The sequence below is a fragment of the Cuculus canorus genome, chromosome 1 (genome assembly GCF_017976375.1).
Source record: "Cuculus canorus isolate bCucCan1 chromosome 1, bCucCan1.pri, whole genome shotgun sequence".
Lineage (NCBI taxonomy): Eukaryota > Metazoa > Chordata > Aves > Cuculiformes > Cuculidae > Cuculus > Cuculus canorus.
The window spans coordinates 161134263-161146430 of NC_071401.1; the positions used below are offsets into that span (position 1 = coordinate 161134263).

General features: G+C 44.1%; 1 long non-coding RNA gene across 1 annotated transcript; it reads right to left on the minus strand.

Moving 5' to 3' along the window:
* Positions 1 to 866: 866 nt before the first annotated feature.
* On the minus strand, positions 867 to 11543 carry LOC128853881 (uncharacterized). Its single transcript, XR_008452701.1, has 5 exons — positions 11244 to 11543; positions 8259 to 9309; positions 7961 to 8165; positions 5905 to 6171; positions 867 to 1257 (listed from the first exon to the last, which is right to left on the minus strand). It is a non-coding gene; the product is annotated as an uncharacterized LOC128853881 (long non-coding RNA).
* Positions 11544 to 12168: the final 625 nt, after the last annotated feature.

Below are 12168 nucleotides of genomic sequence, written 5' to 3' on the forward strand. Positions count from 1 at the left end.
GGTTTGCTGCAAGTGACTGCAACGTGGAATGTCCTTTGCAGTTGTCCTTACCAGATAAAAAGACAAGTATTTATTCAAATCCAGCTGGAATGGGTTTCCCAGCACCTGCAGCAGCCCTTCCCTGGAGACCTGGTGTGAGAGTTGCAGGCAGGCTGGGGGACACCACTGCTGGAGCTTTTCATCTCTCTCTTGAGACCAAAGCTGTTGCTTTGGGGCACGCAGAGTGTGGAAATGCCCCAGGAGGAGAAACCAGCGAGCAGGAGGCTGGTCCAAGAGCTGGATGGCCAATCTCGTCCAGCCCATGCTCTCTACTACCAGCGCAGTGGCCCCATGTGAGTGTGAAGATGAGCGCTGCCTGCATAATGTACAATAATTGCCATTGGTTTATTACAACCAAATCTAAGAGATAAAGCATGCTGGCAGACAGGCTATGACTGAAGGCATTTACCCCATCTAAGTGTTACAAGGTAGAAGCAGAAGTAATTCAGGAGAGGGTTTTACAGGAGTTGGGTCCTTATGGAGCTCTTCTCCCCTGGAGGCCATCCCTGTGTGGTATCTGCACTTGCGCTCCTCCAGGGTCAGCTCTCCCAAAGCTTTGGCCAGATTTGGTTTCATGGGATGAAAATATTGTTGCAGCAAATGAGCTGACAGAGCATAACATTTGTTTGTTGTTCCAGGGACGGGTGAGGTAAGAAGGAGGGAGGAAAAGAGCCATGGATGCACAAGGCAGAAAAAAAGGAAAGATAAAAAAAGCATAAGCAGCCCAGATGAAAACAAACAAACAAACAAAAAAACAGTGAAAAAAATCCCAAGACCCCAGAATTAGGACAGCCAATCTGCCATTCCTCTCTCACAGCTGCCCTCTCTCCAGCCTGATGCCAATCGCTCATGCAGGAGTTAGCGAAGTAATAGGCTCAGAGTTCTCCTAGGCTTGCCTTTATGCTCAGCTTTGCGTGAGTCCCCTGCAACAGATGTACCAACAGGACAATAGATCAGAATTTTCTCCTCTTACCTGATGTAAATTACTTTAAGACCTCAGTTTCTGTATCTTGCAAGTCTGCTGCTGGCACACAGGTGAGGCATGTGAAGCTTGCTCCCGCTTTTCAGCGAGATTTTTGGCTGCAGGCCACAGCCAGCTCATGACTCCCACCTCTGTCTTACAGTCACCTCAGCTGAAAATGGAGAGTGGGATTCATTTCTTTCTCTTCATTTTCTTCATTATTTTCTATTTATTCAGCATGGGCAATTTTGTTCTTCCTATAACATTTTTTAAAGGTAAGGGAGAAAAGCACAACGGTGATTCATTCAAGCAGAACAAATTTTATTTGGAAGTCTTTATTTTTTGAGAAAAGTCTTAAATTAAAATGTGAAGAATCAAAATTAAGAAAAAAAAATATCTCTGGAGACTTTCTCCTCCCTCAGAATAAGACAAGTGACTATCCTTTCAATTTGCTACTTTGCTGTAATGACTCCAGCAGATTTGTGCTAGCGTAAGAGAGCTATTAATTAACCCCTATGATTTATTTTTCTTTGGAAGAATCCAGCACCTGGCCTTGTGCCAAAAACGATGGGACATTTCTGTGTCTAGCATTCAGAAAGAGCTGGGATTCATCCCACCTACTACCACAGGGCATTGTACACACAGCTAGGACCTCCCTGTGTCAGGGTAAGAGGGGAACCCTCAGAGAGTGAATCCATGCCCAGGGGGTGCACTTTCAGTGGTGTGTCTCTCATCTCTGGGGCTGTTGGAGCATCCAAGGGCAACCCAGACCTTCAAGGCAGAGCTTTCTTGAAACTCTTGAAGTAGCATTCAGTAGAGTCAAGGTGTTCCCAAAAGTAAGGACAAAAGCAGGCTGGGGAGAACTTAGTATTTTTGAATAAAAGCTTTGTGCAAGGCATAATTATCACTGCAAACCAATCCATCCAGGGGCAGAGCCTGGGAGGACAGGCACCACACTGGCTCAGTGCTCATGTTACTGGGTCTACAAGCAAATGCTGGCTATTCCTGCAAAGCAACTCCCTCTGCAAAAGGTTGAGTGCTGCTAGATCTGTCTCACGGTGATAACAAATTCTTGTCACCGAGCTGTTTGGCCTTGGTTTGTCCTGTTAGCCAGGGTGTCTTCAAGCTTTGTGGATTAGGTGGATCAGGTGGGAAGAAGCCAGGCTGTCGAGTGCATGTACAGTGACTGCCACTCCTGCCTGCACAGCCCACCCCACCAAGACGGGCTGCGGAGTTATGCTTGTAGAGTGTAATGGCAGCACCGCTCCTCAGCAAATATCAGTTTTTCTCAGCACCATAATCATTTCAAGACGAGATCAAAGAGCTGGGCCCAGCAGTGCTTTTTGGCTCCTGCCCAGATTGCATGTTGCCCTTTCCCATATGGACCAAAGGGACTTTGCTGTCATGTCACAAGATCATCTGGACCATAATCCTCCCAGACAAGCAACAAGGGACCATGTGTGATATGTTTGCTTCTTCCTCTCTGAAAGGTGACAAAACACTCGAGTGCTGGGACTGCCTACCAGCCCAGCTGGACAACCACAGATGCTGCCTTCTCTGTACCACCCACTGGCACCTGCCCTCAGCAGATAGTGCCCAGCCTTTGAGGGCACAACACAGAGTGTACCCTGACAAGGGTCTTGCTCAAGGACAGCGAGGACCACCTGCTCTGACACTGCTGCCTGGGAGAGCTGCACATGACAGCCCCGCAGTGCTGAGCTGGGTGGAAAAGGAGAGATGAAGTTCAGCAGTGCACACAGTGCTGGCCCCACTGCCGTCCGTGCATGGGCACAGCTCCCCACCCATGGCACTGGCACTGGGCCAGCTGTGGGCATTCAGGGAAGAGACTTCAAAAGCTCTGGGTGTCATAAAATGCTGGCTCAGAGGTAAGTGATGGTCACAAGGGCAGCAGTGTTAGGGGGGAGGAGAAGAGGAAATGTGTCTGTAACAAAGCTGGGCACATGCATGCCTTGGGTATCATGCACTGTTTCAATCAGTTCTTTTAAATGTGTATACGTATATATAGCAGGGCTGGAAGATACAAAGAAAAGGGTGAGGGGATGAACATAAAACAGTAGAAAGTCTTTGTACAAGTATGACTGGGCCCTTCTGCTTGGAAATGAGAAAGGAAGGGGGTACAAGGTCTATAAAATGCCTAGACCCCATAGAAGAGACACACAGAAAATGACCTGCCACTTGTGTCGATGTAAACCAGAGGAAGCGGGTCCTTACTCAACTCACCACTCGGTTATAGATATGTTATCTTAGGAGGCAAAACCCAAGGGGCCTGATCTTTGTTTAAAACCCAAGTTGACAGATTCACACAGGATAAAGCCGGTGGTGGCAATTAAAAATAATATAAAAAGGACAAACCCTTCTTTAGACATGATGAGAAAGTGATCCCAGAGACATCTTTCATTAGAAGGTGGGGAGAATAATTGCCTCCAAGTACCTGCTCTAGACAGCTAGGAAGAATAGACGAAAAGACTAGACGAAAAGACTAGAATAAATGATTAACTGTGATTAAAAGAGAGTTTAATTACTGCCAAAAATCCAGCTGCTGTATGCTGGGTTACAGAGCTGTACCAGAGACACAGAAGACACTGATGTTCAGGATGAATAAGGACTGCAGAAACAGAAGGGGCACTAATCCTCAGCTCAGTAAGAAAAGAGGCTTCAGTATGTGGCAAGTGTGTCGACAACTTGGTGTTTCTGCAGCTCTTTCATCAGCAGCCCCTCTGGATCTAACCCGCCCTAGGCCACATCCCCTGATGTGAGGCTTTTCCCGAGCAACTCTCCAATTATCCAAGTGCCCGACACCATTGCTAGATCCGTGTGTCAGAATGTAACGAGGCAGAGAGCAGCAAACAAGAGATGTGCCAGCTTGCACTGTGGGCTTGTCTGCTGCTAACCAGCTCTTAGGGGAACCTCTTAAACAAGGGAGTGATTTCAGGTTTTCCCCTTATACCCTCCCCAGCTTCATCCCTTGAGGATTTAGGTTTGTTTCTTGTTTTCTAACAGAATGAAAAGGCTGGACGGGCAGCCTCCCCTTTGTCTGTAGAGGTACTACAGGACACAGGCTGGTGATGGCTGGGGCTGCCATGGCTTCTTTGCTTGTTTGTGCCTCCCCAAATTGAGGTGGGACACAAGAGGCAAGGCTACACTAAGGAAAATGACTAGAAGCTGCCCTCTTACCATTACTGTAGCCCTTCTGTCTCCAAAGGAAAACAGGAGGCAAGTGGCAGATGGGGCTAACGGCTGGAAGAATGTAATTCTCATGGTGTGGCAGAAGCTGAATTCCCACTTTCAAATCTTTGCTTAATGACAAGAATGTGTGTGACCAGTAATGCTTTGCTTCAGGGGCTCAGAGAGGGGGCTAGGAGGGCTCAAATGACTGATTGTGGGGTTAGGCAGGGGTGGGATCCAGGCAGAGAGAGACAAAATATCAGGAACCAGGTGGGAAGGTGAGGCACAGCGAGGCTTCTGCCATCAGCCATCGCAAATGCAGTTGGAACCCACCTTCCATTTATTACACCGTTCACACATACCAGAGGAGGCTCCTACTGCTTAATCCAAGGTTTAACCAGAGCAAAGGCTAGAGATTTCAGCAGCAAACTTATCCTTCCAATACCAAGGGTTATTGTGGCACAGCAAAAAATCAAACACCTGTGATACCAGCTGCTTTCTCATCAGCCCACATGGTGAAACACAGGGGAAACCAAGGTCAGTGTTTGATCTGAGCCAGCTGTGCCGCCAGGGGTTGGTAGCCAGGTTGCCAGCCTCACTCCTCCTTCAGGGCCAGCTTCTGAAGGCAGTCAAGTCCAGGTGAGTCTTTGATCCTACACCACTTTCTTTGGTGGGACACACAGACGTAGGATTATTAGCAGATCTGGTACAAAAGGTGAAAAGATTGTTTCCTAATAGGTTAAAAAAAAAAAGCAAAAACATGGCTTTGTGGTTTTCCAAAGATGAAGCTGCTGCACTGGATACACCGAGAGTAAAACCACACATGGGAAAAGGCACCTTTTTCATTTGTATTAGCATCACAGTAGCTAGCAGATTAATTTACTAGAATAAACAGAGCAAGTACATTTTAATACATTTGCGGTTTGGATCTCTAACGGCTGTTAGGAACATACCTCTTTTTGCAGTGAGGAAAAGACCAGAGAGAGAAATATTTCCAGCAATAACTTGCTTTATGTGTTTCGGTTGAGTAAAGAAAGGCTGAGTTTATATCCTGCTGTTTAGTAGCAGCTCATTTCTAGGGCTCTGACTCACTCAGAGCACAGCAGCCGTGTAAGCTGTTTACTGAACTGCTGCAAAATTATATGCAGCATTAGCGGATAATATCTGGCGTTTTATAGTGTAGCAGGCAGCAAATGCCTGTTGTGGTTGATTTATACCTGAAGCAAAGCAGAGGTATAAAATGAAACTCAAAGGCACTGTTGCAAATCTGCTCTGTGAAGGACCTGGGTTGTTTCTGTAAGGGAACAGAAACCAGTGAACAAATACCTTCTCCTACTCAGAGCTACTGGAGGTGCAGTTGGACCAGCTTCACCCTTTCCAGAAGCATGGCATTAGAAAAATACTGCATTGAAGTCATGCACGGAGGCAGGCTTAAATAGCAGGTTGTGCTCTAAGAAGCTGGTGGGGGAGAACTAAACCAGGCAGTAATTAGGGAAAGGGACAGTTCTGAGGATACAATACACAATATTTTAAGTCAGTGAGTAGGAGTGCTTTTGTTGGATAATTCATATTACCTCTGTTGGGAAGGACGGTAATTCCTGCTCAAGCTACCATGTTACTTCATGACAACACAAAAAAAAAAAAGCAGGCTTGCAGTAGGCGTCTCGAGGACTGGAGACATGCCAGTCACTTAAAAGTTATTCGATCCAGTAGCTTACCTGATAATTTCGGGACATTTGAAGCTTGCTGCTCCTGAGCTGGCACTGCTGGAGTACTATAGCGATAGCAAGGCATGAAGGCAGTTGCAGCACTTCATGGTAGCATTTGCCTGGTGTCGCACCCCTCCGCAGGGGTTTGGAGAGTGCTCAGCCATCCTCAGAGCCACTGCCATCATCTCAATGGCCCGGAGCCCCGCTGGAAGCTGCCACACAGGTACACCTTCTTCCACCGATAACACGTGGGACGCAGTGATCAGCTGTTATCATCTGCGATCAAAATGATCAGCTGCAAATACCATAGACTCAAAGGGCTGCTCATAGCCAAAAAGGGTTGGTGGGGCCCTAAAACACTAACAATCAAATGCAAGCCATGAGTTTGGGGAAGACTTTATAAATGATTTCTTTGAGCAAATGACAGCCTCCTCACAGAACACAACTTCATTTTCAATTACGACTTTTAATACTTTGGGTCTTTTATTCACTGCTCTTCTGGATTAAGCCTTTATTCCTCATTGTTTTAAATGCATGAAAGTCAATTGAGTTGCTTTGTTTGATGTTGTCCACGCCACGGTGAATTCTGTGCTGTTAGGACTATAAATGGGCCACACTGTTCATGAATTACTAATCCCTGTCACTCACATTTTCTGGCGAAGGCATACTATATTTAGTCTCTATACTTGGAAAAACAAAGTTGGAGAACTTTGAGGCTATTTTTCTCATTAGGAATCTTTAAAATATTCCCTTAAAAAAAAGGCAAGATAATTTAGTCACCAAGTGTAAGTGCAATTCATTAACTGTGGTGGAAATTAGACCCTTGAATTGAGTGGCTAATTAAGATAATTAGATCTAAAGCCTGAAAGGAAACTATGCAGATATTTCTTAAAATCTCATTTATACTTAAGTAAATCTGGACCAATTCCACTGTCATTTTCTGGATTTATACACAAGTAATTGAAATCACAACTGAGCTCATTTAAGCTCTCAATATCAGCAAAAGGCATTGAAGCAAAACAACAGATAGACTGTGTTTTCCTCTGTACCATCTAGATGAACTTAATAGCACAATGTTCTTCTTTCCAAAGGTACTTTGCCATTCTGATGGATTACTTCTTTAAAAAAAAATGAAAAGTTGGATGAATTTAGAGGGCCATCTTCAATTTAGAGAGCTGCCAACTTTTACAACACTAGCAAATGACGAGAGCTGAAACATTTCGGTGTCAACCACTACCTCTTCCAAGAGGGTAATTATTTTTAATCCATGGGAGAAACTTTCTCCTCTGCTGTTTCTTGTGACCACTAACTGCACTGAGACCACCATTTAGTAAAAAACCAATGAATGTTGTACATGAAACAAGTAGAAAAGTTGACAAAGTCAGTGGGAGGACATAACATAATAATACACAGATAGGAATTGTAGCAGTGTGCATTTATGTGCAATTGCCTGCCATGCAATCATCAGGAAGATGAGCCTTTCTTGGCTTGTATTTAGTGGGCAGCTTTAGGCAGATTTCTGACTGTGTGACATGCTCTTCTCCCTCCCACCCCATCCCATCAGCAGTATTAGCTGCAGACAGAGCTGTGCCAGTCGGTCTTTCAGGGAGCTAATGTGAACTGAAAGGCAGCCTGACTAGACAGCTGTGAAACACTGAGCCCTGTAGTCTGCCTCTCTCTTACATCTAAAATCTAGATTACTGCATAATTGTCATGAGAAATAGGGAGAGCTCATGGCTCCCCCTGACCTAGCTGGCCTCAGACAAACCCAGGGGGCACATACTCTCACACCTCAAATCCAGAGGTAAGCAGGGATTAGAAAACTTGAAAATCCAAACCAAAAATACCACTCTATTCCATACTTTGGAGCTAGTTTTCCTGTCAGCCTCAAAGAACTGAAAGAACCAGAAGCAAGAAGCAGCCTGAAGGATGCTTCAGAGAGAGCTGCTAGCGAACTATTTACGAAAATATGTTAATGATAAAGAAGGAAGGGGAAAGGAAGAAGGGCACCAGAAGATAACAGCAGGAATAATAGCTCAGCCCAAGGGGCTCTCCAGATCTTTACCTGTTGCTTGACAACACCCAAGTAAATGTCTGCAAAGTCTCTTGGGACTCCTGGTTCCTCTTTCATCATCTGGTGATGTTTCAAGCAGACCAACAACATGGGGAGCACATACAGCCTTTACGTGGTATCACATTTTGTGATCCAGTGTCTAGAATAGGAAGAAAGTCCTCCAGGAAAAGAGAAAAGAAGGATGCTTCCCTTCCAGCTGGGGTAAAAAAAAGAGGTAGATTTGAGCTAGGTTAATTTGGTATAAATGTGCCTAAGCTTTTGCATAAGGTAATGAGAGCATCCAGGATACCTGAAGCAGACGTGGCATCTGAGGTCAACATCTGTTCTTGTTACTAATATGAAGTGCTGTTTCTTTTTTAAAAATTCTCTTTAGGTTTTCCAGAGCTGTGCGCAGCATCAGAGAGAGGCCTCAGTACGGGAGGCTGGTGCATCACGGGAAGCGCTTGTAGCTCGCCTCTGGAAGACGGCCAGTTCTGGCTCCTGCAGTTTTGGCAGCTCAGCAGGAACTGGGAGTCATTGCCTTGCAGACAGCAGATATCCTTGGCTCGCTAAACAAGCACGGTGCTCTCAATGAAACCAGAGACAACTGCAAATACCCCCCACAGTCCAATTTCTGACTCCTATTCCCGTTTCGTACCATCTGAATTCAAATTTATTGAGTAAACACAAGCATTTAATCAGCTCTAATGAATTCAGAATCAGCTCTTCACATCTGATCCTTCCTCATAAACCTGACTCCTTCAAACCTCCATCTTGCAGAAACTCGCCTTCTATGGAATACCTTGAATGTAGGTAATAAATTCACAAAACATAAAACGTAAAAGAGGTCTCCTTTTCACTGATATGCCGGGGAGTTTAGGCCCAGGAGTGTATACTCTGCAATTTGATTTTTAGGTATTAGGATGAATCACTGCAGGTGACTTCTTTCAGCAGGCAGTAAGGCAAGGCAGCTTTCCAGCTATATGCAATCCAGGGCATGAAACCAGTCTGTCCCTCCTGGGCAATCCAAAGCCAAAAAACCCCTTCTCCTCCTTCCGAGTTCCATCAGTGCTCTGACATTTAATGTCACCCACACACTAATGTGGTTGTGGTTCTCCAGCCAATCTCCTTTGCAGCAGCAGCTGGATTTTAACCCAAATATGTCACTTGTTTTTTGAGCAACAAAATGCACCAAGCTTTTTTTTTTTAAACAAAAATTGGGGTTTCATTTACTAACAGCTAATGAATCCATTCTCTCTGACTTTCTACCTATAACCTTCAGAATAATTGGTCAGCTTTTTAAGGACAGAGTCATAGTTCTCTGTCCTTTTCGTCACTGCTAGGATGCTCTGCCGAGATACCTGTGGAAATGAAAATTCAAAGTCAGGGCAATATAACAACCTGACTACAACTAATATATCCAGGTCTGTGAATAAACATCTAATACTATATACATTCCAAGTACAAGAATTGCTATAGAAATGGCATCCTATAAATTATTAATATTAAATTAAATATAATTAGGTATTGTCCAGCTGTCTCCAAAGCAACCCAAATCATCTCTCATACCCAAATGAAAAAAAAAAAGGTTGCTTTTGGCCCAGTCAAAATCTGAGCAAAATTGCTTCTGTCTCCTCTGTACATAAGGACTGATGCATTGATTTTGAAAAGCCATGGATTAGGAGCCAGATAAGTATCTTATTTTGACCTTGAGGTTGCGGTTGGACCTGTTATTTGTGTAAACAGGAAGTTTCTGGTCTTTTAAAGAAACATAATCGCCAATGTCTAAGGAGAAAGAAGCAAAATTCCATAGATAAATGAGAAATATGTAGGTGTTGGACTCATTATTTTAATGGCAGTAATAACTCTTCCAAAATGTAGACTATTTAATGAAGATTGTTAAAGTTTAGCAGTCAAAGAAGAACCACAAGACATTTTTACCTGTGCTGATGATCAGCAGAACCACATCTTGGAATTATGTGACATGCATAACCCTCTAAATTGTCTCTGTCTATGTTCTATTCTAATATAATCGTCCAGTGTTACATTGGTAGTCTACTGCACACTTAAAGCTTTCTCACAGCAAACAATATCACACACAAGATAACAACATGGCACCTGTTGTTCTCTCAAAAATTAGATCTGGACTTGGTTAGGGAACTAATAAATGAAATAAATAAAATTATGTGGCTGCAGGGGAAGAAGAGGTAGAGCTTCCTACGTGGTGATTTTCCATATACCTTTCTTCTATTGCTTTCAAGAGACAGAGCTGGTGCTAGGCTGTATGACAAGACTTACAGTTAATCGGCTATGGACAAGGTCATATCATCGAACAGGACATCATTACACTACACACACATTGTGCTGGTGCTATGGACAGTCATACAGGGTGAGGAAACACATTCGCACAGCTACAAAAATGCTGTGTACTTTCCTTAAGACCAGTTTTTCACCAATTAGATCTCCAAAAAGCAGTGTTATTCTTTACCCAGCTATAAGCAAACACTGGCATCTTTAGATGGTGGGCATGAAGGTTTAGACAAAGAAGCGATGAGGCATCAATCCTGCTCCTTACAGCATTTCTGTGGGTGGTGATGGGCTTCAGTGAGGCTCACACTGCAAGGAAGTTGCTGTGCTGTGCTACCAGCTGTCAGGTTGGACACATGGACAATGTCAACCTTTGCAAGGGACTTCGGGCTGACCCCAGTGCTGCTGAGGTATTTTAGGAATAAGCTGAACAGCTCAGGGCCACGGAGGAAGCTGGGTGCAGAAACATCCCTTTGGCAATGCAGGTGATGGTGCAGAAGGCCAGTAATCAAATGGTCCATTCAGCTGAGATGGGAACCCACAAAGCACCTTCAGGGTCATAAACTTACACTCCCAGACATGCTTTCTGACAAAATTCCAAGCACCTAATCCAGATGTCGAGGCCAAGGCCAAAACCTCTGAGTTCACTGACTCTTCCAGCACCTCCAGTCCTGCTTCAGGCTATCTGTGAGGACCTCACCACAGGAGCATGGCACGGTGTGCACAGGGGCAGCCACGCTGCTCCCATGACCATGGTGATGTCCTTGCCCAGAGCTATGCCTTATTACACAGACTGAACCATGGCTGGCATGGCTGACTGGGATGTTTCTGCACTGCACTGCACCATGACCATCCACCCGCCCAGTACTTCAGGTTTCCTGTAACATAAACAATACATTCTGCCTATATTTCTTTTTAGGAGCCTGAGGATGCTCTTACGGAGAAAGACAAAGCGTAGCCCTCCTCCAGCCAGAGGAAAGCAGCTCACCCTTGAAGACTGTCTCAGCCAGGGATCCCAGGATTCCTTGTTGCATCTTCTGGAAGTCACCGCTACTTGCCCTGGCTGGGCTACATCAGGTACTGCATGCAGAGATCCCCAAAATGCGAGGGAGTTCTTATATTAGAAGGGAAAGGAACATAGGCAACGGGGTCTGCGTCCTCATCAACATGTCAGTTTTCCTACAATAGTCAGGGGTAAAAGTCAGGATAAAATATACAGTATCTGCAATCCTGCTAAAACAGTTTTCCATACTATGTAAGAAGATAATTGAGAAACTGAAAACACGTCCAATACACTGTATTTATTTTTTTAACACACAATGATGGCATCTGCATCAATCTTTGAATTCACAGAGATTTAAAGCAAACCCTGAAATCTTTATGAATATGAAGCCCACTGCTATCTCATAATGAAAAATTAATCACACAGGCATTAAGTAAACTTACTCCAGGCTTTGCAGTAAATCAATGCCAGCTATGATAAAATCCTGGAGTCTTAACCTCTGCCTCCTCCTTGGGCTGATGTCTTTACCCCATGATATTGAACAGGTATTTCTGCAAAAGACCAGCTGTTGGTTAGTTATTTTTACAAGAAATGTAGGCTCCTCTATTACCATTGCACTACCTAATCATGCCAGTAACAGCAAGCAAATTATACGGTAATACTGTCCACCTATAAAGTCATCCTGGAAATTTCTGGTAAATGAAAACCATTTTAGGAGAATGCAGTTATCATCAACTCCAAAATATTAATCACAAGATATTAATGCTATTCATGACAGTTAAAAGTCTGAAAAGTTCTCAGCTCTTGCTTTCTTTAAATTGAATATTCATATCTACTATTCTCTATTGAATAACTCTTATATTAAAATAATTTCTGAACAGGGTGATTAAAATATATGTGAACAGATAAG